This window comes from Eublepharis macularius, chromosome 3 (assembly GCF_028583425.1).
Source record: "Eublepharis macularius isolate TG4126 chromosome 3, MPM_Emac_v1.0, whole genome shotgun sequence".
Lineage (NCBI taxonomy): Eukaryota > Metazoa > Chordata > Lepidosauria > Squamata > Eublepharidae > Eublepharis > Eublepharis macularius.
Window position 1 is genome coordinate 149,868,460 of NC_072792.1, and position 25,674 is coordinate 149,894,133.

At 44.1% G+C, this 25,674-nt stretch overlaps 1 protein-coding gene across 1 annotated transcript in view; it reads left to right on the forward strand.

The window, feature by feature from the left end:
* Positions 1-14,038: 14,038 nt before the first annotated feature.
* The window catches only part of SMAD9 (SMAD family member 9), a 54,866-nt gene continuing 43,230 nt past the window's right edge, over positions 14,039-25,674 (forward strand). Inside the window, exon 1 of the mRNA XM_054974341.1 lies at positions 14,039-14,122. The gene's annotated coding sequence lies outside the window, so the exon portion shown is untranslated. The remainder of the gene's footprint in view (positions 14,123-25,674) is intronic.

Below are 25,674 nucleotides of genomic sequence, written 5' to 3' on the forward strand. Positions count from 1 at the left end.
GCAGGCAGTAGACACATTGCTTCCACATCTGGCTGTTGCTCCTGACTGGCTTTTATAGCCAGGCGTGGTTTTCAGCCAGCTGCTGGGGCTCCATCCTGATGCTACTCATCATCGCTCTCCAGCAGCTGGGGTCAGCTCAGGAGATGAGCACTGCGCCATCTCTCCTGCAGTTCCAGCCTCAGCCTTTGTCTGTGGCGTTCTTTACGTGTGGGCAAACCTGGAGGGGTGGAAGCCCCTGGCTGGGATTTCCCTGTGGTGCTGGCAGTCCCTGGCTGGGCTTCCCCTGTGGAAGTCCCTGGCTGAGCTTCCCCTGTGGTGCTGGGGCTGGAGAGTACTGATGGCTCTGCTTCAGCTGCTGGCTGTAGGCTCCGATTAGCCAGCAGCTGTGGCTCCTGATTACCAGCCTCTGCTGAGTCAGGGCTGGCTACATGGAGCTCCTCTTCTCCTGAGGAGTCCTGGCTGGCTACACAAAGCCCCTCTCCTCCTGAGGAGGAGTCCTCGCTCTCACTGAGCCCAGACTGGGCCATGACAGAAGTTGTTCTGTGTTCCTCATAAGATTGCCAGCCTCCAGGAATTACAACTGATCTCCGGGTGACAATGATCAGTTCCCTAGAGAAATTGCTGCTTTGGAGGGCGTATTCTATGTCATTATATCCCACCGAGGGCTTTCCCCTCCCCAAACACTGCCGTCTTCAAGCTTCACCACCAAAATCTCCAGGAATTTCCCACCCTGGACCTGGTAACCCTAGTTCCTCACCTTCTGAAGGCTCATTGGCCCTTCAGGATGAACTGCTGGTGGCAACGCTGTAGAGAAAATACCCCCCTCACCTTCCACCAGAAATGTTATCATGGTATTGATAAGTACCAGATCAAGTAGTAAGCAACTATAGCCCATGGTAAACAGAGATTGCCTGACCCAGCAGGTATTCATTTTTGAGGACATAAAGTCTGTTTAGGGGAAAGCAACTGAGGGCATAAGGACTGACCAATTCAGTCAATGTATGGCAACCATAATGGAAGAGATTACTTAGTAATCTCATACACACTGATCCAATGGCTTCACTGGGTTGGATCTAAAGGCTTTATCCACAAGTGGAATGGAACTTCCACTCACTCAAGGGGGAAGGAAATAATTTTTACAAATTCTTCCTTCCCACTGTACATTGTATCCCATGTGATCCTGAAAGTCCTCTGACACCCCCCCCCCCCAGGATTAGCAATGCTGATAGTGCAGCGGCCTACAGGTTGCAGCAAGAAGGGGTAGGTAGGAAAGAGCTTCACTAATGATCCTTAGGATCAAACACAATCAATCTATAGAGCTCCACATGAACAGAAGAAGTTCTAATTTAATTTACTGTTGTAAAATGCTTCTTAGTACAGAACATTTCCTAAACAAGGAAAAGTTTGAGGTAATCTCTATCTGTGCAGAGTTCTGTGTGCATTTTGGAGTTGCATGAACCTGAAGACATACTGTAGACAATCTCTAATGTAAGATCCCTCTTTCATATATACAGTGTCTAATTGACTGGTTGCTCAATCTTGTCATCATTCTGGTGAAAAGAATAAAGAGGAGACATCTGCATAATGTCAAGTATGCTTCTGTCTATGGGTCAGGATGCTCAGGTTATGGAACCCACCTGCTGGGTTGCAAACCTCTTTAGAATTACCTTCTATTTTGAGCACAGGAAGCTGCCTTATACTGAAGCAGATCTGGGTTTGTCGAGGGTAGTATCGTCTTCTCTGACTGGCAGCAGCTTTTGAGGAGTTCCATTATCTACTATGTGATCCTTTTAACTGGCAATGACCAGGGATTGACTATGGGACCTTCTGCATAAAAGGCAGATGCTCTGCCTCTGAGCCACAGCCCCTTCCAGGACTTGAAGACCAACAAGATTTTCAAAGTATAAGCTTGTGAAAGTCAAAGCTCCCTTTATCAGATATAAAAACGGGAGCTTTGACTCTTGACTCTTCTTCTGCCACCCCTTACTGAGATGTTTATTCAGTGTTTATGTATTCTAAATATTTAAGTATAAAAATAGTTTTTGGAATTATTTTTCTTCAGAGGCCAACCTAACATTGTTCGTCTGACCAGAAACTAGTCCCCCCACCCCAGTAATTATGGGAAGTAAGGTATTCCCGATCCTTCAAAATATTGTGCTATTCTAGTTAAAAGGTGAAAGTCCATTAGCGTTATCTGTTTTTCCAGTGCTATAAACCACTGTCTCTTGAGTAACCAAGTTTGTCTTCATTCTGCATTCCGATAAGATGTTATTACAGTAGCTATTTTAATCAAATCTCTGACTATTACATTAGTGCATAGTTATAAAGAGTTCCTTTTGGCTGTAAAAAATCTTTAGTAGAATATGGTGCCTTTAAGTCTTGAGATAGAAAGAGATGAATTAAACTATTTGGTCTTTTGCTTTAAGGCTAGCTGAAATTTGGCTCTGCTTGAAGATAATCAATTGCCTGTGTTCCTTTATATAGGTATTCCTGAGCCGGCCCATTCACCACCACAGAACAGCTGGGACTTGGCCCAGGAGCAGTGGCATTCCCTTAGGAGGTAGGTTCGGGGGTGCTGGCATCCCTACCTCCCCTGCTCACAAGCTGAGCCTCCAGCACCCCTGTCTCTCCACTCGTCATCAAGGGGCACACCCCAGGGAGGGCTGGGCTGGCCAGGCTCTTGGCCCCTGGCTATGTGGCCCTGCCAGCAGTGAGGGACTCAGGGATTGGAGCCTGTGTGGCCTAGTGGATGAGGCCACTTCTGGAACTGACATCATTCCTCTAGGGCCAGGAGCGCATATGCGCAACATCTTCCCTTGTTGAGTGTTGAGAGTCTTTTGTCCTCTGGGGTTGGTATTGGGAGGGGATGCCAACTGGTAATCCTACACTGAGGTCCCTTCCCTCCTCAAAACCCGCCTTCCCCTGGATCCACCCTTCAAATCTCCAGGAATTTCCCAACCCAGAGCTGGCAAGTTTGCTTCACACTTGAACCATTTCTCAAACTTCTGGAGACTGGATTTTGCAGGGAACCACCAAAGATGCTTGCAGAATGCAAAATTTGTTGATCAGTAAGTCTAATAGAGTAAGGCTGCATGATGAGAATAAATCAGGAATTTCTAGGCTGTGTGTACCCTACTTCCTCCCTTCTCCTCTGGAAGGCAATGGAGAGAAATTTCTAGTTAAGGATGAACTGCATTTATCTGGTGATGTTCTAATTAGGCAATATGATAAACTGGTGTTTTTTTTTCTAAACCAATATTAATCTTGGATTAAAAATCTAGTTTGTTGGTAGGGTGGCCAGCTTCAAGTGGAGAAATTCCTGGAGACTTGTGGGGTGGAGCCTGGAGAGGGTGGAGTTTGGGGAAGGGACTTCAGCAGGGTATAACACCGTAAATTTACCATTCAAAACAGCCATTTTCTCCAGGGGACCTGACCCCTATATCCTGGAGACCAGTTGTAATTCTGGGAGATCTGGAGGCTGGAAGCCCTATCTGTCGGTAAGTGAACAAACCACCATGGCTGGTCATTTTTCCTAGTTTTGGTGTTACAATAAATTATTTCATTCAAAACAAAAAGGCATGCAGTGTGCACTAGGGGAGAAGAAAGGTGGAGAGGAGAAGGGCTGCAAGAGCCTGAGGAATTCCTAGTTCATTTCTTATCATGAATTTGGTCAAAGGTTGAGAAGAATGTACACAAAACTATGTTACAAATAGCATAAGTTATTCCATTACATCTATTATTACAGTCTAGAAACAAAACAAAAAAAGGGACTAGAAACTGTCAGATTCTGGTCAAGGTCATCAAGAAGCTGCTAAAATTAGGCCAGTTTTACAAATGGGTATTTGGGAAATAGTGTGGGGACTAGTGTATAAATTCAGGATCTTGGGATGGCACAAAGGCAGTAGAGATGTACAGCAGAAAGTTTTAAGGTTTTTTTAAAAAGGCAAAAATGGTATTTCTGGGGGAGGCTATTTAGAGGAGACTCTATGAAAGGGGATGCTTCAGCATTTAGAAGAATTTCTAAATGAGAGAATCTATTGGCAGGAAAAATGGGCAACATCCTCCTTGCTTGTTTAGTATTTAGAATAGAATTTGGTTGAAACAGTAAAGGAGGAATGAAAATGACTCTCAAATACATTTCCAAATAACTGCTCACCAATTTCCAAATAATTGCTCACCCATCTTATTCAGCTATTATGCATCCAGAGGATACATCTGACGAACAGAACTGTGATTCTTGAAAGCTTATGCTACATAAAAGTTGGTTAGTCTTAAAGGTGCAACTGGACTCTTTACTAGTTATTATGCAAGTCTTTTTTATTTAAAAAATAAATATGTCGCATTTATCGGTCTTTCCTTAAATTGGAGCACCCCTTCTCTTGAAAGATTATCATGCTTACAGTGAATGGCTAATGGATCATCACCTTGCTGTTGGATTCTGAGCCCCCTGCCTAGCTTATGTAGTCCTTCTCCTTTCTTTCCACCCAATCCAGGCATCATTCTTCTCCACCTTCTGCTTCCCCCCACCCCCACTTGCACACATCTCTTTTCCCACACAGCAGTTTCCACAGCTCTGTTGTCTCTTCAGCACAGAAAGGTAGTGGAGCATTGGATCTATTAAATGTCACCTTGAACAGCAGGACAAGTGTCCATTGTGCCTAATTAATAGCTTGTCCCTGCAGTTATATCCCATGGAGATCATTCCCCCTCCAGAACACCAGCCACTGGGCTCTTTAACATTTAGCACTCTACATCAATGACCTTTGCCCGCCAATAAACAATCATAATCTGTGAAAACGTCTCATCAGCTCAGCCCCAAGGGCTTTGGGTAATGGATATCTGTACATGATTTCTTTACCTTTGGGCAGCTATTCTCAGTTAAAATGAATCATTACAGCTGGAAGGGTGAAGAGTTCATAGGGACCATGCAAACATGCTTGCAGTGGCTGATGATTCTTTCTAACATCATGAATGAAATTCAGGAAGCAGCAAATCCATTGAATGTTTGAATCAGTGCCAGGTGGAAGAGTCAGAAACATACATACAATTTTCAGCCAGGCCAGAGGAGTGGGCTTAAAATAATACAAACATATACTGGACTCAGTTAATGAAAGAAATGGAAAGAGAATAATAAAACATTGGCATGATTCATTGGCATACTATTACTTAGGGCACCAGTACCAGGATGGATGGTTATTAAAATGCAAGAAAGGTAGCATTCTTTGAGTCATTTCCAACAATACAAAAAAGCTGCCAGTACTGCAAAGACTTGCCATACTTCTGTTCACAAAGGGGAAGGTATTATTGGTTTCCACTGCTCAGGCAAACAGATTTCTCACAGAAGCAGCTGGCTGCAAAAGCCAGAGCCATTTTCTATAGTCAGCGCAATCCTAAACTGTTACACCCTTCTAAATCCAATGGATTGAGTCCAATAGATTTAGAAGGATGTGACTCAGTTAAGGATTGCACTGAATGTCTCTTTAATTTCCTGCATTGATTTCTAAAATAACAACAACCTGACATTTTTGCTGAGCCAAAACTTTACTTCCTTGACATGAACAGAATATGTACTGTTCCTTTAAATCTTATTCTCCCATGGTTATTGTTTCCTATTTGCTATCAGTTTAGCAATGTTGATGAATTTACCCTGGCTGCTTGGCGGCTGTAAGTTCTTGGAGCAATAACTTTTGCATTAATGAGAACACATATATAACAGTTACATTTCAGCAGGTCTTGGTCTGTCTTATTTTAGACATATTGATTGTTCAGGAAAAAATAGGCTCACAAATAAAGAATTTTATGACAATAATAAAGATAACAATTAGAATAATAATTAGGCTTGCTAGTCCTCCTGCTATGGTGGGAGGCTTCCTGTTGGCAAGCTCCATTGCCTGTTGCCATTCCAAATAGTAGCAGGAGAAATGTTGCTGTCATTTCCTTGTACAATCTGGAAGTGACAAAGGGTAGCTCTAGGAATGGTCAGAAACTATGGTTTCTGGAGTATTCCTAGAGCTGCCTGTTGTCACTTGTGGTTTTTACTCAGAAGTGATGTTGCAACGTCACTGGGGTGTCCAGGTCCTCTTACCCTCCTGGGGGGGGGGGCCTGGTACCTCTCAGACATCCTTGCATGAAGCATGCAGGCTCCCAGTGTGGTGTGATGATGATGTCACTTCTGGGAGTGACGTTATTGCACAGGCTCGGGGAGTGCTCCCAGGTTTCATGCTGGGCCGATTTGGGCTGGCCAAACTAACCCAGCATGAAACCTGGAAGCACTCCCAGGGCCTGCATGATGACATCATTCCTGGATGTGATGTCATCGCACCATGCCATAAGTGTGCTCTGGGAGGCCCATTCCCACAACTTTCCCCCCGCCAGCCAGGTGAACGGTGACAAAGGGAGGAGACTGGGAGCAGGGGATCTCCCACTCCCACTGGGGGACTAGCCACCATAAGCATCACCAGCGTTGCACCCCCTATGTCCCAACTCCACCCCTCCCTCTGGTTGCCAGGCTCGGCCTAGCAACCTGAATAATAATGGTAATTCTTTTAATTTCCTGACAGATTTACTAATGCAAGAGATTTAACACCTTTTCCTTTTATAAATAATTCAGATATAGACTGATTATTGTTGCCAAGTAGGCCCCCTCTCCTGCTTTAAGGCCTGCCATGGACTGTGTTAAAGTTTCCTGCGTTGCTGTTTTACTGCTACACAAAGATTGCCCTGCACGCGTGTTTTGGTACACGTGTCAGTTTCCTGCCTGTTTGTTAATTACCTTGCTGCTGCAATGGACTGTGTAGTTTACTGACTCCATGTTTGGTTAACTGCACAAAGGACTGTCTTCCTGGGCAGCCCTGCCCAGACCTATACCTGGATTTCCCAGTGTGTGTTTGGACTTTATTAGAAGTGTGCCCTGTGCCTGCTTTGCCATCTGCCACGGACCGTGCCTGTTCCCTGCTTTGGACTGTGTTTTACGAGCTGTTCCCCCGGCCTCCATGGAAGCCTGCCTCATATGGGCCCAAGCCGCTGCTAGCAGCCGGGTGCCTGCTGGGGAAACCTCCAGCGAGCCTGGCTGGGCGCTCCCTGGTCAGTTCCCGCCTGGAGCCTCCCGCGGGCCGGTCCCCGAGCTTGCCCTCGTTACCGGGCAGCCTGCTATCCAGCCCCAGCTATGCCCAGCCGGCATCCATGTTCTCAGGCAGCCAGAAGACCCAGGGAAGAAGACTGCTTTGAGAAGCCATTTCGGCGAAGCGGGCACACCATGTCCGCAGCGAGAGTACCTCGCCCCGCTCTACATATCTTAGGAGCCGCCCCGGAGAAGGAACTAAGTGCCGACCATCCCAAGCACTTAGAGAATGCATCTCAAAGAAACCTCCGCATTCCAGAGCTGATGACATCAGGGCAAGCCCTGTCCGCTGGAACATCCATTCAGCCCACTCGGATTTCCCCCTCCCTCTTTTGTCCTCTCTTCCTGAGGTGTCACTTATCACAATCAGATTACCAAAGTGGCCCATCCAAGCCATTCAGTAACCCATTCGAACCTTTGTTTTAATCTGTGAGAACCACCAAGTACAGCACCAGCCCCAGGGTACGTTTTGGGGTATTTAAGCTGGTCTCTCAGACCACACGGTGCTTAGGCCATTCCTATCCAGAACCCCCTTGCTGTCTGTGGCGCATGCCATCCTATCCAGACCTCCTTGCTGTCCCTCTGTGGTTCCACTGCTGGCATTGGACCACCTCGCTGTTGTGTCTCTGCTTCGCTTCAGGATTGTGAGTATTCCCCACCAACGTTGGGAACCTGCTAATGCGAAAGTCTCTATATGAAATAGGTCTTGTGTGCTTTCTTGTGTGTATGTGCAAGTTCAGGCTTACGCCACACTATTAGTAAAATACACGTGTTTGGAACCTATTTGTAGTCTGCCTCTTTGTCACTAGAGTGTCTGGAATCGGGACCTCCGTAAACATAGGTTAGATCCGCGCTAATAATTTTAGTTACAGACTGCTAAAGCTAATTTCCCCATTATAAAAAGAGCAGTTCTGGTAACATTATGATCTTTATTTTATTGAAATCTCCCCAAGAGAAAGAGTTCTATCATTTAATCTTTGTAAAAAATCACATCTCACAGAGAAGTAGTTTTACTTTAAGATCCTCTTAATATACAGTGGATTTCCTCTGATAATTATACCAGTTTTGAAAACCCCAAAGCTTCCCATGTACATATATTGTTCTACTATACTCTAGAACATAATGCAGTAAAATAAGAAAAGGCACTCAATATTATTGAATTTTAAATTTGAATCAAAATTTGAAAATGATTGAATTTGAAATAAGTAGAACCTGAATGTTTACTTTATTCCAAAGAAAGGCTCCTTTTGGGCAAAAAGAATGAAACAAGAAGAAGGAATGAAAAACAGGCACTAGAACCATTCATATCAAGTGATTTCCTCTCTTACCCTCCAGATTTCCACATGGATGCATGAAGAATCCGAAGCAGTGAATCTACTCCCTATAGAGTATGTGTGCCCATGAAACAACAAAAATGGGGAAATAACTCCTTTCTGCACTGTTTTCATAAAGGAAAGCAGCTTGGGGGGAAGGTGGAAGCCCCCCTCAGGGCAGAATTCCAATCCCTTTTGCTCTCTGTCTCCCCCGCTCCCTTTTAAGAAGCCATTTCCGAACACAAGTTGAGTCTGGGGACCAGGAGATTGGACCCAAGTTGTTAAACATAAACATGTAGTTTGGGGCTTAGAAGAGTGTATCTTGGTTCAGGACTACACTGCCAAGCTGCCACATTAATAATCTAACAATTTAAAAAAGTAAAATTACTAAAACTAGATATCAAACATGTGTCATCTTTCAAACTGCATAAGAAAACAAATTACACCATACAAAACAAAAAAGATTCAAAAGGAACAAGGAACAAGGAAATGCAACCACAAAATTAATTAAAACCACAAATGGTTTGAACCAATAGAACTGGAAGAAATCCAAAATTCCTTACTCAGTGTCTGTTTCACAACCCAAATAAAAAGGTAATAAAGCCAAAAACACACAGGAAAAGCAGAGGTAAAAACAGTTTTTTAAAAAGGGTAGGCTAAATCTCCAGATTAGAGATCCAATATAACTTTGCCAGACAAAGTCCTCTCAAGGGGTCTCTTTTTTAACTTTAAAAGGGGCACTGGAAATAAATACTATGAAATCCTGCATCCCTTATCCCTCTGCATCTCTTCCTCCCTACAATCTCCAAAATCCTTATTCAGTACATCCTGATTGACAGAGGGAGAAAAATCATATCGGTACTCAACTAGAACCCCCAAATGCAACATTTGATACAATTGAGTGGGATGGTGGTCTGTAAAAGGCATGCTGCACCGACAGCCAAAGCCCAGGGATGCATGCAGAGGAGAGAGGGGTGTGAAGCCTTGACTTGAGAGCTTTAATAACAAGAAGTCTTGAGGGGGGGAGGAATGATTTTTTAAAGGATGCCTGACACTCTCCTCCCAACTCCACACAGCAGGAACTGAAACCACTTCTGACATGATGGAGTGGTGAGTATAAGAGAAACAGAAATGGGAAGCAAATGCGATCCTGCTTCTGAACCCCTCTTGGGGGAATAAGGTTGGGAGATGGGTCTTGAAACCATTCACACACTTGCTGCCTTCATTCCGCAGCTTGCTTTCCAGTTTCTTCTCATGGGGTTGTGACAGAGCTCTCCTTACAACATTGGAACTCATTTGCTTGCTCTGTCCTTTCAAACCCAGCCCACAGGCAGGAGAAGGAAAGGTATTAAGGATGTCAGTATATCTCGCCCTGTGATCAGAATATCCCATCGCCACCTTCGCATTGCAATTTCCTCCTGAGCAAAATAGTACTAGACTATACATGTTTAGTATAGACACTCAGTGTGGTGTTGTGGTTAGAGTGTCAGACTAAGATCTTCAAGACCCCTGTTCAGATCTTCACTCCACAACAGAAGCTCTCAGGGAGACCTTGAGCTAGTTGCTCTCTCTCAGCCTAATCCACTTCACAGGGTGGTGGTTGTGAGAATAAAATGAAGGAAGGAAGGATGACATTGTGAGCTACTTTTGGTCCCACTGGGGAGAAAAATGGGATATAAACAAACATATTTCTCTTTCGGTGATTTGAATTGCACTGTGGTACCACCAAGAGCTGGGGTTGGAAAAGGTGTGGGGCGACATGCACCTCATGCCTTACCTACTGCAAGCATTCTCTTGTGCTGTATGAGGGCAGACTACGAAGCAGGCAACCAGACTCGTGCCAGCTCAACCACAAATCAAATATAGTGAACCCTCATTGAAATAGAAAAGAGTTTGCCTGCAGACATGTCCTAATGACTCCCAAGACTCTGGAATAAGGAATTCAATTGGTAGTGAGAATAGCTGCAACTATACCTTGCACAGTCTACAGAGACTCTTCTTCAGCCTCCCTCCTGAAATAGCTTACCCATTTTTGCATAAAGTAACCAACAAGTAGATGAAACTAGCAATGAGCTGAGAGACTGGTAATTCACTGCAAAGTTATTTTTAAAAGGTTTTTATTTTATATTGTAGGTATCACAAAATCTTCCTAAATTAGATGATCCTGTCTTAGCACAGGGAATTCCAATTTTGATCAGTATGGACTAGTTATTCAAATGCCAGTTAGGACCTTTCTTATTGTAGACTACATTATTTCAAACAAACATATATACAGCTTTCAAATGCCATATTTTGGACCATCAGTGCCCTACTACCCAATCAACATATGGCCAGGAATTCGCTATGTGGCGACTGAATGAACATAACATGAATTCAGTTGCTGCCCACCATTTGTTGTGCTCAGGGCTTTTTTTCAGGGGGAAGGCGGTGGAACGGAGTTCCAGAACCTCTTGAAAATGGTCACCTGGCTGGTGGCCCCGCCCCGATCTCCAGACAGAGGGGAGTTTAGATTGACCTCCGCGCCGCTCAGCTCCCCCCTGTCTGGAGATCAGGAGGCGGGGCCACCAGCCATGTGACCATTTTCTATGAGGGCAACCCACTGAGTTCCACCACCTCTTTTCCCAGAAAAAAAGCCCTGGTTGTGCTGATACAGAGCCAGAGTTGACTGTGGGAAAGTGCTATCGGGCTACTTACTATAATATCTGAAAATTGCTTTTGTAGACTTGACAATCTTTCTTTGTGTAGCCAACTGCTAGTGGGAGCTGATACCCCGCTTTTTAAAAAATCTTCTTGTACTTACTGATTTGCTTTCATTTTGTCCATCAAGGAACAAGGATATGAAGTGTTTTTCTTCAGGAGAAAAAAACAAAATATTATTATTGGCAAATAAGACAAGCAAGGGAAACTTGCAAGAACCGAGCTGCTAAATAAAACAATGTCAACATTAGCACATATCCTTGCAAGAACTAGGATGCACAATATACATTTTGCAAGAGATCAACAACCAGAGTGCACTCACAGTGGTCTTAGACTAGAATAACTGCATAGGATAGATCTATAAGGCTGCAGGCCTGGGGACACTTTTCTTGGAGCAAGCCCCATTGAATAACATACTTACTTCTGAGCAGACAAACCATTAAAATGTACAAACACATCAGAGCAAAAATATCTTGAACTTACTACTGTACAAGAATGCTAGCTGATGTTTACTATTTTCATTAGCATCTATTCAATAACACAAGTCTGTTTGAGTATCTTTCCTAGTTTAACTGGGCATAAACAACCAGGAAGTTCTTGGTTGTTCCTGGTCACCATTGAAAGGAATGGTAGTTGCACTGAAGCATGGCTGTAGTTTTGTACAGCTCTTGATTCACTTTAATGGGGCGTGCGCAGAAGAAATTCCCAGGGGAGTTTGGCCAGAAGCAGGGGGACTTCAAGGATGCTGAATGTGATGGAACACAAAGACTAATGGGAGGGGTCTAAGTTGACCTCTTAGGACTCTTGTCTTGACAGAAGTACAGAAATGACCCTAGAATTAATTTTTCCATTAAAAACTGACTAAAGATGCTTCCACATGGCGAGGAGTCTCCCCTTTTTCATTGTTGCTGCGTATGTATTGCCAAGGGATCTCCCACCTGGGGAGTTCTCTGTGTACTGTTCTCCAGCTTCTTCCTTCATGTCTTCTTGCTGAAACTCCACACTCATAGCAGGAGTGTGGTCATTATGGCCACTGTGCTAACTCACTGCCCTTTTGGGGTTTTTGTTTTCTTCACACATGCACTATTGTGCAATACCAACTTCATATGTGAAAACACCCTTATAGCTGCTTGCAGGATAAAATGTACTTTATTTATTATAACATTCTACATGGTTTTGGGCCGGTCCATGGTTTTTGGTTGCCTATTTAGCGTAAAGGTGCATGAGCAGCTTAGATAGAGGCCTAGTGTTTGCACAACTCTTCATCTTAAAAATAAGCTTTGAACCACCCCAAACTATATATTCCCTTTCACTAGAAGACTGGTCCCTGCATTGTTTGAGCCAGCACTGTCTACAGCACAAAAATGTTTTAACCTGTGATGCCTCCAGGACAACATAGCTATAAAGGAACTCAGGGTGTGTGTATGTGTGTGGGGTGGGGGTGGGGGAGGGAGTGCTCATTTGTCTATATATCCACTTTTTTCAAGGGTGGAAGCAGAAGTCAGTATGGTGTAATGCCCAGAGTGTGAGACAAGGAAGACTGCCTATGTTCAAGTCCCCATTGCCCTATACACAAGTTACAGTGAAAACATGTACAATCTGTATACAATGTACTTTTGTATACACTCGTTATGCAATTCTCATATTACATTCAACATGTGTGCACACCTGAAGGCGTGCTTTAAACTCCATATTTATCCCGGTCCCGGTCCCCGGTTTCATTTGTAAAGTTAACTCATCTTAACTTTCTTACAAATAGATGTATGAACATACATGCAGGATGTACATGCATTCTCCATAACATTGCAATCAGAGCTTAAGTACCCTGGACAACTTTGGGACAGTTACATTGTCTGTGTTGGATCCAACTGCTGGTGGAAAGTGCAGTCGAGCCACAGTTGACTGATGGCAACCCAGGCTGGGGTTTTCAATGCAAGAGATGATCAGAAGTGGTTTGCCATTGCCTGCTTCTGCAGCCTTTGTATTCCTTGGAGATCTCCCATCCAATTCTTAATCAAGGCTGACCCTGCTGAGCTTCTCAGATTTGATGAGTTCAGGCTTGCCTGGCTGGAGAAAGACAGGAGGGTTTGCCTTTGTTCAACTAAGCTATGCTGAAGAGCAAGATTCGAGTCCAGAAGCACCTTAAAGATCAACCAGATTTCCAGAGTATGAGCTTTCCGGAGTCAAAGCTCCCTTCGTCAGACACCTTTGATTCTGGAACGCTCAGATCCTGGAAATCTCCTTGGTCCAAAAGGTGTTACTATACCCGAATCTTGCTCTTCTAAAGACCAATAGCGCAGCCCACCTGAAACAAAGCTATGCTGGGAATCGAATCAGGGGACCTGCCTGGACAAAAGCTGTGCGGTAAGGAAAGAGGGAGATTGAGCAAAAGAAAAAAAAGCTAACTGCAGCCCTCTCTTGCTCTACCTCACAGGGCTGTTGTGAGAGAAATGCTGCCCTGAACACTTGGGAGAAAGGCTGGCATTTGATAAAGGTAACGCGGAAAGGGGAGAGAGCTGCAGGAAACGAGACCCGCGCGGGGAGGCAGCGGGGCCAAGCAGCAGCCGCGCCCTGGGGTCAGGCAGCCCCTCCTTCCCCTCCCCGGCCGCCGCCGCCGCCTCTCTCCTCCTCGCCTGTGCGGCGGGAGGGGGCTGGAGCGCGCCGGCGGGCGAGGCAGCCTCGCAGCCAGGCCGTCAGTCAGAAGGGATTCCTGGCCGCGTTCCAGGTCGGCGCACTAATACAAGCTCGGCGGCTCCCGCCTGACTGACGCCGGCTGGGGCTGCTCTCGCTCTTGCCATCGCTCTGGCCGCTGCCGCCGCCGCCGGGTTGCTGCAGCGCGTCCCTGTTCGAAAAAAAAGCACACGCCACACGAACCCCGAGCGAGCGACTCGCTCCGGAGGAGTCGGGGCAGCAGCAGCGGGGAGACAACGGGGCAGCCGGCGGGCGGGCGGGCGAGCGAGGGAGGACGGCGAGCCAGCCACGCCACGGGCAGGTAAGCGGCTGGGCAGCAGCCCCTCCGCCTCGCGCCCAGTCCCCAGCGGCAGCCGGAGGCGCTTGCGAAGCGGCGCTCGGGGCTGGCTGCGGCGGCCTCGGGGACTTGCAAACTTTGCTTCTGGTCTTGCCTGGCCGGCGTCGGGTTGGCAGGGCGGCAGCTGCGCGGTGCCTCGCCTCCGGCTGCAGGCGCTAAGCCGCCAAGCAGCCCGGCGAGGGGCTTTGGCCGCCGCTCCGTCGCAACGGGAACCCCCGGGCAGGCTGGTTGCCAAGAGGAAACGGGTGGGCGGCCGCCCGTTTCCTCTTGGCAATCAGCCTGCCCGGGGGTTCTGTTCTGCGCAAGCCGTGGAGCGCTCCCCTCGTGCGGCCGCCCCGCGGTGTTCATCCCCCGAGGAGGGCAATTCCTGCCCATGAGAGAGGCTCGGCAGGCTACCGCGACTGCCGCTGATCCGGGAGCTGGAGGCCAGGAACAACAAAAAAGAGGCGACTGAACCCCCGCCAGCCTCCAGCCCGTCTTTCAACCTGGAGGCTCCCGGGCGTAGTTTAAAGAGTTGGAAAGCTGGGGCTTACTAAAGACTCTGGATTTCCTTGCGCAGAAATAACTTTTGCTTTTGCTGCTTGGCTCGCAGCGCCAGATCCTGGAGGGAGGGAGGGAGGGAGGGAGGGAGAGGGGAACGCGCGAGGGGCGGGGGGGGGGGGGCGAGAATAGATACAGGAGACAAACTGACGCCAGTATTGTGATGGAAAGGAGGAACGCGAGAAGCAACGTTTTTATGGCTGGTTAAACGCTGTCAAGCCCTATTTTGATTCCTTTCCCTGAATTCTAAATAAAGAGAGCACATTTTGGAAAACCTTTTATTTATCTATTTATTTATTTTTAATTTAGCAACTGAACATCACCTGACAATGAAATAGGGTCACTTCGCTTTGTTTATACTGTCAGTCCAGCTAAACAGTATCTTTCTGAGTCAAAACTTCAAACATCAGTTTTTATAGTTCAGTGATTATTTCTGTGTTCAAGTCTAACATGGGTTAAGCTATTGACTTTTTTTTTTTTTGCCAGCCGCTGTTGGAGGAAATCCACAATTTATTTAGAGCGGAGGGAGTTTAGTCATTTCATTGGATCCTAGCAGAATTGTAGGCACTTTAGCTTTTGAAAAGTGCCTAACTGTATTTGTGTTTCTGAATTCCTTATGGGTGGAAAGAAGATGTATATAATTAAACATTCCCCTACAGATCTCCAGCGCATACTATCAGTCAGGAATATTTAGAGAATGAGAATAAAGCAAGGAGTCCCCTGGGGCACTTGGGCACCTTAGAATTTATTCCAGCATAAGCCTTTGCAAAAGTTTATACTGGAGTAAATTCTCTTTGTTTTTAAAATGCAGTTTGTCTCCTGTTTTGTTTTGCTGCTAGAGATTACCCGACTGAGATGATGTTTGGCAAATAGTTACTGTTTAGGTATTGAAGAACTTCTATGAGCCAAGAAGGAATGCATGTATAATGAAACACTAACTGTGCAATCCGATTGCAGCGCATCCATACAAACAAAAAAGGGGGGGAGGGGACTAATTACAAACTGGGAGCAGCCTCTTGTTGGATTAATTGTCCTATAGCTCTAAAACACAGGAAAAGATACACATGGTTTTGGAGTATAGTCAACTTTGTGTCTGTCCAGGAGGACTGCAGATAAGAGATAGATACAATATTTTTGTGGTAGAAAGAAAGGTAAAGGCAAAGTTCTTTTTAAAAGGCAAAATCTTTTAAAGAATGTATTGTCTTTGTGTCTTCTGCAAAGCTAATATTATAAAAGTCTTTTAAGGACAATAAATTCCAGAACAATAGGTAGGACGTTGGTCAACATTCATATAAACTTTATGGGTTCTGTACAGCATTCTTTCTGATTTGATCATTGTCTTAACAGTTGCAGGTCTTTGTCATTGGCAAACAGCTTTGTATTTTCTTAATTAGCTCTCTCAGAATGAAGGTGCTTGTATCCAGGAAATTGTGTATAGAGACGATTAAGAGAGGTATTGATGAACTGAGTGCTGGGAAGAAATATCTGAAAACATGAAAAGGTTCTAGGTCTCATTTTTACTTAAGTGGAAGGGTTCATTTTTGCTTTTGCTCAGTTCATCAGTGGTGCTGTGAGGTCTGGACTTTAGGGCAGAACTCCAGGACCCTGGCTTACGGGCTAAGTCTAAGACCCCCAAATGCAGGCAGTAGCGCCCCATCTGAAGTATACATTGCCATCTAAATGGGGTGGGGGGCATGAGACCATTAAGAGCAGCGTCTAAAATTACCTAACTGCATCACTGCAGTTCACATAAATCTTAATGGAGCTTTATGTATGAGAACCTTCCAGTGGATTCCCAGTGGATTCTCCCTGTAGTTTTTCCTTCCATCGTTACATCTGTTTCAAAGTAGCTGGCAAATTAGTCCTCTAACTTATTGCTATTATGATTGCTTTTTATAGCCTGATTCCAGTACATTTGCTCAAACTAAGATTCACACATTGAAATTAGAATTGTGTGCCCTGGGAGTTTTGTGCTTTTGAGGCAAGTATGGACCCAGTTTGGATCATGATTGTAGCATGTGTGTAGAGACGGGGCTTCAGCCTTCTCCCTCCCCACCCATCCAGTCCTGGAGTGGTCCAGGGGAACTACTGTTTACTCTGAATGGAAACCTCCATGTAATACTGGCAACATGTAAGTTTCATAGAAAGGAAAATAGCTGCTTTCCAGGGTCATTTCAAGTTTAGAAAATATTGTGGGTGGTGGTGGGGATTGAAGCCTCTTCTTCTTACATGCCACATCCCTGATCTGAATCAGACTTGGGCACATCTGGGAAGCGCAGAATATCCAGCAAATGTGATCCAACCTATGAGTTGGCCCTAAGTCTGGCTTTATTACAAATAAGCATATGTAGTAGCCCCAGTGCTAATAAAGAAGAGCAATCTTTTCTTTAAACAACGGTAAAATAAAACTTTATAGTGTTGAATAGATGGTGCTGTAAAATAACGTTTTAACAACATTCAGGTTAAAGGATCCTAGAAAATTCTGTGGACCTTGGTTATAGCACCACTGGTTTATCACTAAAGTTATAATTGTAACTGAACATAATACTGTATAACAGCTCTTGGGGGAAAAAATCCAGTAACCATTGCTTCTGTGCGAAACCCCCGCCTTAATTTCAGAAGGTTCAGAAGCCTTGTATACTATAAAAATCATGGCTGAGTCTTTCATCCTGTTTGTAACGTAACTCTTGTACAAATAGAGCCGGTGTGGTGGTGTGGTTAGTGAGTCAGACTAGGGTCTGGGGAACCCCGGTTTGAATCCCTACTCTGCCATGGAGGCTTGCAGGGTGACTTTAGACTCTCATTCTAACCTACCTCACAGGGTGGTGGTTGTGGGGATAAAATGGTGGAGAGGGGGACAAGGCCAGCTGTTTTTCTTTCCCATTGAGGAGAAAGGTGGGGTCTAGATAAAGTAAACATATAAAGACTGGTGTATGAGAGAGAGCATTTCCATTACCAAAAGTGTTCACTCATTAAAAGAGAGAGAGAGATTGATGTAGCAATGTTGGTGCCAAAATTCAAAAACAACTAATTGCCCACCAGGCTACCAAGACTATGACTTCTACATTCTTATACTGTGAGTTGAGAAGGAATTCAGTGAAGCCTAGGGACTGCATCCGTATTTTGTTCTTTTAAATAGATCTCTTGCACGAGCTCACGCAGCTGGCATTCTTTTCCTATCCCTAGCCATTGTTGACTAGTTTTGATGCCACATCTTATCCCTGTGGTGTCATAATGCTGCACAGAACTGGTGGGTTGTAGTGGGATCATGGGCAGCAAATCAGTGTATCTAACCCTTACCCTTGGGCAATACCATAACTGGCTGTAATTAAAATGAATAATGGTGATGACTAGTGCATGAGTATTTGAATGACATTATTTTTATCAAATTAAAATGGTAATTGCAATATGTTTTATGTGACTTACGGTCTTGACAATAAATTAAATCTTAGATCAGTCCTTGTGCCAGTGTGCTGTGATGTCATTGTTGCACCTTGAACTGCCCATCTGTTTCCCTGCCAACCTACATTTTCTATCCTAACAATTGCCTAGGAATTTATCCTAGCTCACTCATGACTGGATGGTTGGCCCAGGTAGCACGCAGACTGCATGCAAAACATGGAAGTCGGTAGCAGTGTCTAGCCCTTTCCTAGCTGTGGTCTGTTAGCTAGGCCCAGTTCGCCACACATTGGTCCAATTAAAGGACCCATCTGTGAACAAGATGGAGTTCAGATCCTGACTCTGCACAGAACCCTCATTAGCAGAGGTCTCCTGCTTAATTAGGCTTAATTAATATAGACAGAGAGTTATACTGGGGAAGAGGGAGGCTGAATTGTTCTGGCAATAAGATATTCCAAAGGATTGTATGACCGGCTTCAGGATACAGGGCTAATGAATTTTAGGGATGAAAGGAAATAGTTTGGGCTACCACAGAGTCATTCATCTGGGTTGCAGACACATTGGCAGACACCTTATCATATAAGATGCAGCCCCAGCTCCATATGGGCTAGCAAGCCAGATGGTAAGTGCTATATCTTCAGACTAGGAGTCAAGTGCAGGCTAGAAAATGCATGCATTTTTTTGTTATTCTTTCCAGAGCCTTAATAAACCCTTTTCTTTGATTCATTACCATTGGACATGAAGTATTGCATAGTTAGGAGGTGAGAACTCAAGGTAAATTTGTCAAGTGTGAGGCTTTGATTCTCTGGAAGCAGCTGTCCTAATTCTTCTTATGCATCTCAAATTGTTCTGAGTTTTGCACAGAAAATAGAGTTCTTCAGCGAGGAAAAGCAAGTCTGCAGGGAGCAGAGAAACAAGCCTGGCAAATACAGGAAAGCTGTTTCAGACGTCATGAAAAGTGAGGAGAACAGGTTGTACTGTTGGCTCCCACTCCCTTTTCACTCCATTCCTGCATTTTGTCCAAATGTCATCTTGTCTCTTTCCCAGTTGGGATATATGCAGGCTTCCCCTACAATCCTATAAGGAGATGCATATGAATAATTCTGGTGCAGAAATGTGGAATGTGGAAATTCGGCAGTACCTCTTATTCCTCCAATTACATGGTCACATCCAAAACAGTGCTGAGCTTTCTTAGAACTTTGATTGGCTGCTTCAGATGATAGCAAGTGTGAGCTGCCTTACAGCAGTGTCAGGGAGGAATGAGGGCGACCACGGCCAGAGTGCTACCATGCCATAAGCCATCGTGCCAGTGAAGAGGGGTGAGAAAGCCCCATCCAGTGGAGAAATAAGCAGGATGAGTATTTGCTTTGCTAACCCCATTCATTCTCTTCCTCTACCTCCGCTTGGAACAATAAGAGAACTCCATCTTGGAGTGATGCTTACCACACGACTTTGCCATGAATTTCAAGTTAGCAATATGTTTTTTCCCCAGCATTCCTCACTGCTGAATGAGCTGCCATAACTCTCGGCTTAAATTCTTTAACTATAAACTAGAGTAGAGTAAAGCCCCCACTTCCACATTAGCAAAGTTTTAAAACCACATTAGCCAAAATTTTGACCAAGCCATTACCAGCCTTAGCAACATTCAATATGTGGTCCATAGGTTGATGATTAGATTCTGTTGTTGACCATTCAGTAGTTAGTGGGGCTATTTTAGAGCCAACTAGACCACATCTTCTGAAAGTCTCTGTGTTTTCTGGATTAATCCACACTCCTGGTCTGCCCAGGTTCCATTTTTGTTGCTGGGTTATCGTATTTTCTGAGCTTTCAGGGTTTATTATTTTGAACAAGGAAAAATATTACTCAACTAATGAACAACAAAGCTAAAACTTTCGTAAATGTGATGTGTCTGTGAATCTATTGGCATGGTCCGTGAAGTAATGCTTGACAGAAAGTAATTTGCCATTAGTGGATGTTCTAAGTAGGAGTGAACAAATTGAGAATTGTTTTTAATCAGTTTAGGAATTGTGTAGTTCTGCACAGATTGTATAGAAGAACGTTCAGCCAGGTATGTTTCCACATCCCTCAGATTATGCATTTTGGTATGTCGGCAGAATTCTACCCTGCTGTTGCTGAAAGATCATCTGCATGAATGAATGGGCAATTTTGGAGCTTTTTGAATGGTTTAAATCAGGTTACCCCAACAGGGAATAATATTAATTTTTGGTAGTTTTCTTAATAAATCAAGTATCATCAATATGTAGCCTCTATGAAACGGTCATAACATAACCCAAACCATTAAAAAAACAGGGTAAAAACGATTCTACTTAGTGGATTGGAATTATACCTGCTATCCGTATATGTAGAGCTCTTCATTCAATTGAAAGACATTTTCAGTGAAAGAATACTTGTACATTCTACAGTTGTCTGGCAGCCATACTTAAGTGGCTGAGGAAGAACAACTTGCAGCTGCATCCAGATAAGACAAAGGTGATGTTAGTTGGTGGTGTTAGAAGAGTTTGGGATGGGAGTGAGCTTTGCTATTAGAGATCCAGGCCTCCATTCAGAAAAAAACAATATGTAATGTAAAAAATGGTGGCAGAAAGTATTCTTTTCTAACTTTGTTTAACATGAAAGGTGATCTAGTCACACTGAGCCATGCTGTGGTACCTGAAGGCTAAATTACTGTAGCATGTTTTGCATGGAACTGACCTTGAAGTCTATCTGGAAAAGTCATTTGGTCCAGAATGTAGTAACTTCATCATTATCTGGAGTGAACCGCTTCACACATATTGCTCCCACTTGGAAATCTTTGCACTGGCTACCTGTTTGTTTCCAGGTTCAATACACGGTGCTGGTTATTACCTTTTAAAGGTCATTGTAACATGGGACTCACAGACTTGAAGGACTGCTTCTTCCAGTATGAACCAGTGTGGAAACTCTGATCATCTCAAGCAGTTCCTTCTAAACATCACCTTATGCAAGCAGGTGCCATTTCTGGCTTTCTCTTTATCAGCCTGAATGTTCTGAGCGTGAGGAGATTGTTTGCCCTCTTGGTCTTCGGGAAGTTCTGTACAACTGGGCTGTTCAGAAGGGCATTTGAGGTAGGATAAGGATCATAAATAGTTGTAGATTGGTCTTTTTATTTCTTCTTTTATATAGGTCTTTGGTTTTATTCTTTGCCAGAGTGTATTTGTGGGTTTTACTGACAGGGATTTTGGGTCGTATCTGATGGTACCTGCCTTCCATCATAGGAGAAAAGCAACCCAATAAGCACTTTAAATCAATAGTGTGGGTACAGTGCATTCTGCTAACCACTGAAATCGGTGGCAAAACTGCTGTTTGGACCAGAACTGTGTTTTACTCCACTATATATATATATATAGATATAGATGTATTAATATATTGATATATAAATAAAGACAGTGATCTGGAGATTGTGTTGTGCAGCAGTAGGTTAAATCCACCCAGTTTTTTGCTGGATTCCCTTTGATCACCCAAGAGGGTTATACTTGGGGATCATGGGACCACCATGTTCTTTTTTTTTTTATTTTATTTTTATTTTTCATAGCTACAAAACACTACACAAAACTATCACAAGGAAAGGGGAGAGGGAAGGGACAAAGGGGGGGTGGAAAAAGAAAAGGGGGGGAATGAACTACAAACACTAAACACTACACTTCAATGTTTCCCTTCATACTGTCAATACAAAAATAGCTCCATAAAATAATGATGGAGTGGTTAATCATACAGAGAATAAACATTTCAAATTCTGGTTAAACTTTCCTCCCCCTTCTAGGTCCCGGACGCAATTCTCTCTGTGCAACTGCTGTTGCGATGCTCTCCTCCTCCCCCCCCCCCCTCCGGCTCCTCCTTTTCTTCGTTCTTGGTGCAGCAGAGTTCTGGGTTTTTATTCTCAAAATCCTTTAGTTGATCTTCTGATAATATCTTATAGGCCTGATCTTTATATCTGAACCATATTCCTTCCGGGAATAACCATTTGTACTTTATTCCATGGTCCCTCAGAAGTGCTACAAACTTTTTATATTTAAAACGCCGTTTCCGGACTAGAAATGGAACGTCCTTCAAAATCTTGACTTTCAAACCCATAAAGTCCAAATCCGCATTGTATGAGTTATATAGGATGGTGTCCCGAATCTTTTTAGATGAAAAGTCAATAATGATCTCACGAGGCAACTGTCGCTTTGTTGCATATTTTGAAGAAGCCCGACGGACCTCCAAAATGGCGCTTTTAACCTCTTCTTTAGTCGTCCTCGCGGGTGTCGCCAGTAATTCCGAGACCAAATCCCACAGATCCTCATTTTCCTCCTCTTTCACGTTTTGGAGACGCAAAATTGTCTGCGTTCGTTCCACCTGTAGCCCGATCAGCTGGTTCTCCACCAACTTCAGGTCCTTTTTTGTAGCCTTCACAAGTGACGCACTTTCCAGAGCAGACTTTTCTGCCCCCCCCCGCTGCTGCCTTAATGGTTTTCACCTCGCTTTCAATTAAGCCCACCCTTTGATCAGTTTCGTTCAGCTTGTCAACAAAGGGTTTTATAGCTTCCACCACCGCCCTGCGTACCAACTCTTCGAGCGACTCCCCCTTCTGCAAGGTAGCCGAGATTGACTTACCGAGAGCGGGACTTTGCCTCTTTGCTGCCATTTGGGGGGGGGGGCGCCAACAAAATTCTGGAACTCAACGAAGGGGAAGAGCGAGTCTTCTTCAGATCAACCTCTCCTTCACAAACGCTTGTAGAACAGAAGGGATTCGCTTGTTTACAGGCTTCCGCCTGTTTCTTTTACTTGCCGTTTCTCGTTGCCCGGCGGCACTCGAGGCGCCGCGCACATCTGCCGGCCTCCATAGGGACAAACGGGCAATTCCCCCCCCGCATTGATTTCGGGGAGTTCTTCCCGCCGCGTCCCGGACCCTGGCTCCCTCCCTGGGAGTCCTGGGGGCTAATCCTTGCGGGTCAGCCGCCCGGTCAGGGTGCCCGGTCGTTTCCTCCCAGACCAGCCGAGAGGAGCGTCCGGCATGGCTGAGAAAACGAAACCGAATCCGGGACCACCATGTTCAAAAGCCATATAGGATGGTGATTGTAGTAGGAAGGGAAACTGGGTGAGATTAATTGAAAAAGCTAGCTGGATCCAACCCAAGATGACATGTGCTGCTATAGAGCTTTTCTTCTCCTGTCTACAAATAGTTCTGTAAACTCTGGCAGCGCCATTTGTCTGTTTTTGGTAAGAAGGCATGGATTCATTCTCGCAAACTGATGGTCAGTATTCTCACATCTTACAGTATTGATTATCTGTTCAGCTAGAATGAGCACGGGGGGATCTGCTGAAGAGAATGTGAAGATATATGTATTAATTCATCTTCTCCCACATGCAGGGGGTGAGGATTCCAGAACTGTTGTCATAACTGACTTAGATTTTTATAATGTTTTAATTATTTTATGGAAAATTGTATGGAATTGTATTTTATTGTGTTTTAAATGATGTGATCTGACCTGAGCCCACTTGTGGGGAGGGCAGAATAGAAGTTTAAGAATGAATGAATGAATGAATGAATGAATGAATGAATGAATGAATGAATGAATGAATGAATGAATGAAAATTGCAATCCATAAGTGAAAACCTGCTTTGTGTAGTGATCTGCCTTGCATGCTTGTGGCGTACATAAGCTTTCAAGCTACTCAGCACTTTTCTTTGAGAGATGTTTGAGAAAAGACAAATGGCAAGTAGATGTTGCCATACTTAAGGTGTTAACCAGGTTGTTCCAAACCTTCCAGTGTCTTGTCTGTCAAAAAGTAGAATAAAAGTCTTTTTTTAATGTGCATTTCATGCAGTCATTATTCATCTTCATATAACATTCCATGTAGAAGGAAGGGGTGGAGTGAAATTTGGTCAGTAAACAGAGTTCTTATACATGCACATACACTTCATATAACTGGGAACCCTACAATCGTATGTGCATACATTTGTATGTTGTAGGACCTTGAACTGTTGAAGTTGCTGCTGCCATCCTGCCTGCCATGTGCATTCATTTTATCCAGGATATGACCTGAGAGAATATCACTCTATCTCATGTATCATTTTGGGGTGGTTCTCACACTCCCCAAAATTTATTCCTGCTCCCTTTCATGTTCTAGGAATTGCAAATCATTATTGAAATTTGCATTGTTTGCCGTATACCAGCTATCAGAATGTTGTTTGCATTCCCGTTATATTTTCAGAGGAGCTTAGCCATGTTAGTCTGTAGTTGCAAAATAGTAAAGAGTCCTGTAGCACCTTTAAGACTAACCAACTTTATTATAGCATAAGCTTTCAAGAACCCCAGCTCTCTTTGGGCTAAGCTACAAGTGACGAATGACACTTGAATGGCAAGTGGATCAAGTGGAGGGCAAGTGAACAGGGAGAAATACACTTGCTGTTCAAGTGTCATTAGTCACTTGTAGCTTGGCCCTTAGTCAGACGCCACAATAAAGCTGGTTAGTCTTAAAGGTGCTACTAGACTGTTTACTGTCATATTTTGTGAACTTGCCACTTCCACCTATGTACATCCACCACACATGAATATACACATACCATTTTCTTAGTCCAGTTTATGCTTATGATATTTTTATAGTTAGTGTTAAAATGGCACAGGAGTTTTTGGGCTAAATCTATCAATGTGTTTTCTTGCACAAGCCCGCTTGAAATAGAAGTTGCATAAGATCATGTAGATCTGTTCAGTAAGGCTTATGCAAGAGAATGTCCTTGTGGATTGTGTCTGGTGTCTTTTTACTACAAGTCTTTATTTCTTGGAGAGGAAACTTCTTATCAGTTTCTCATCTCTTGAAACATTATTGTATATCTCTTTTATAATGCTTCCTACATTTATGCTTTTCTTTGACCATTGTTCTTTTTTATACTTCTACTACGGGAACATAATTTTCATCCACTCAGCAATCAAAATGCTGCTCTTCCAAGTTTGTCCCTGCTTTGATCTTCTGCAATTACTGAAAAATACATTAGCAACTAATGTCACAGATCGGAACATCTGAGCAGGCAAAAATGCTTGCAGTGTCATGGTTTGTGACATTATGGTGGCAAGAGCATTATGTACTTCCTGAGCTCATTTTTCCTGGGAGCACTTACTGGACTGCATGATAATATTTAATGCATCAATAAGTACCCATGTTTTATCTGATACAAATACCTGTATTTTCAATTGAATTAATGGGACACATTGTTTGTATCTGCTGTGTCCTTTTTGTCAAAGGGCAAAAAGCTCCCAAAAGTACACCCCCCTGCTCTTCACGGGCATAAAGATACTGCAGTGGAATACTAATATGTTGCCAAAATACAAAATATTTTGTGACATTTCAAGGGTGAAGGTGGTAACATGCACTGTACATGTTTCCTGTCTTGCCCTGGGCTCTGAGTAAACTTGCTTTGTGGGGAAAAGTCAAAATTAGCTGTCTGCAAGGAGTGGGGGGTGGGGAGGTGATTGTCATGGAGAAACTACTTGTTAACATAGACTCATCCCTACATCAGTTTTGGAACTGGCTTTAGAGTTTTAAAGAGACAATGTGGTT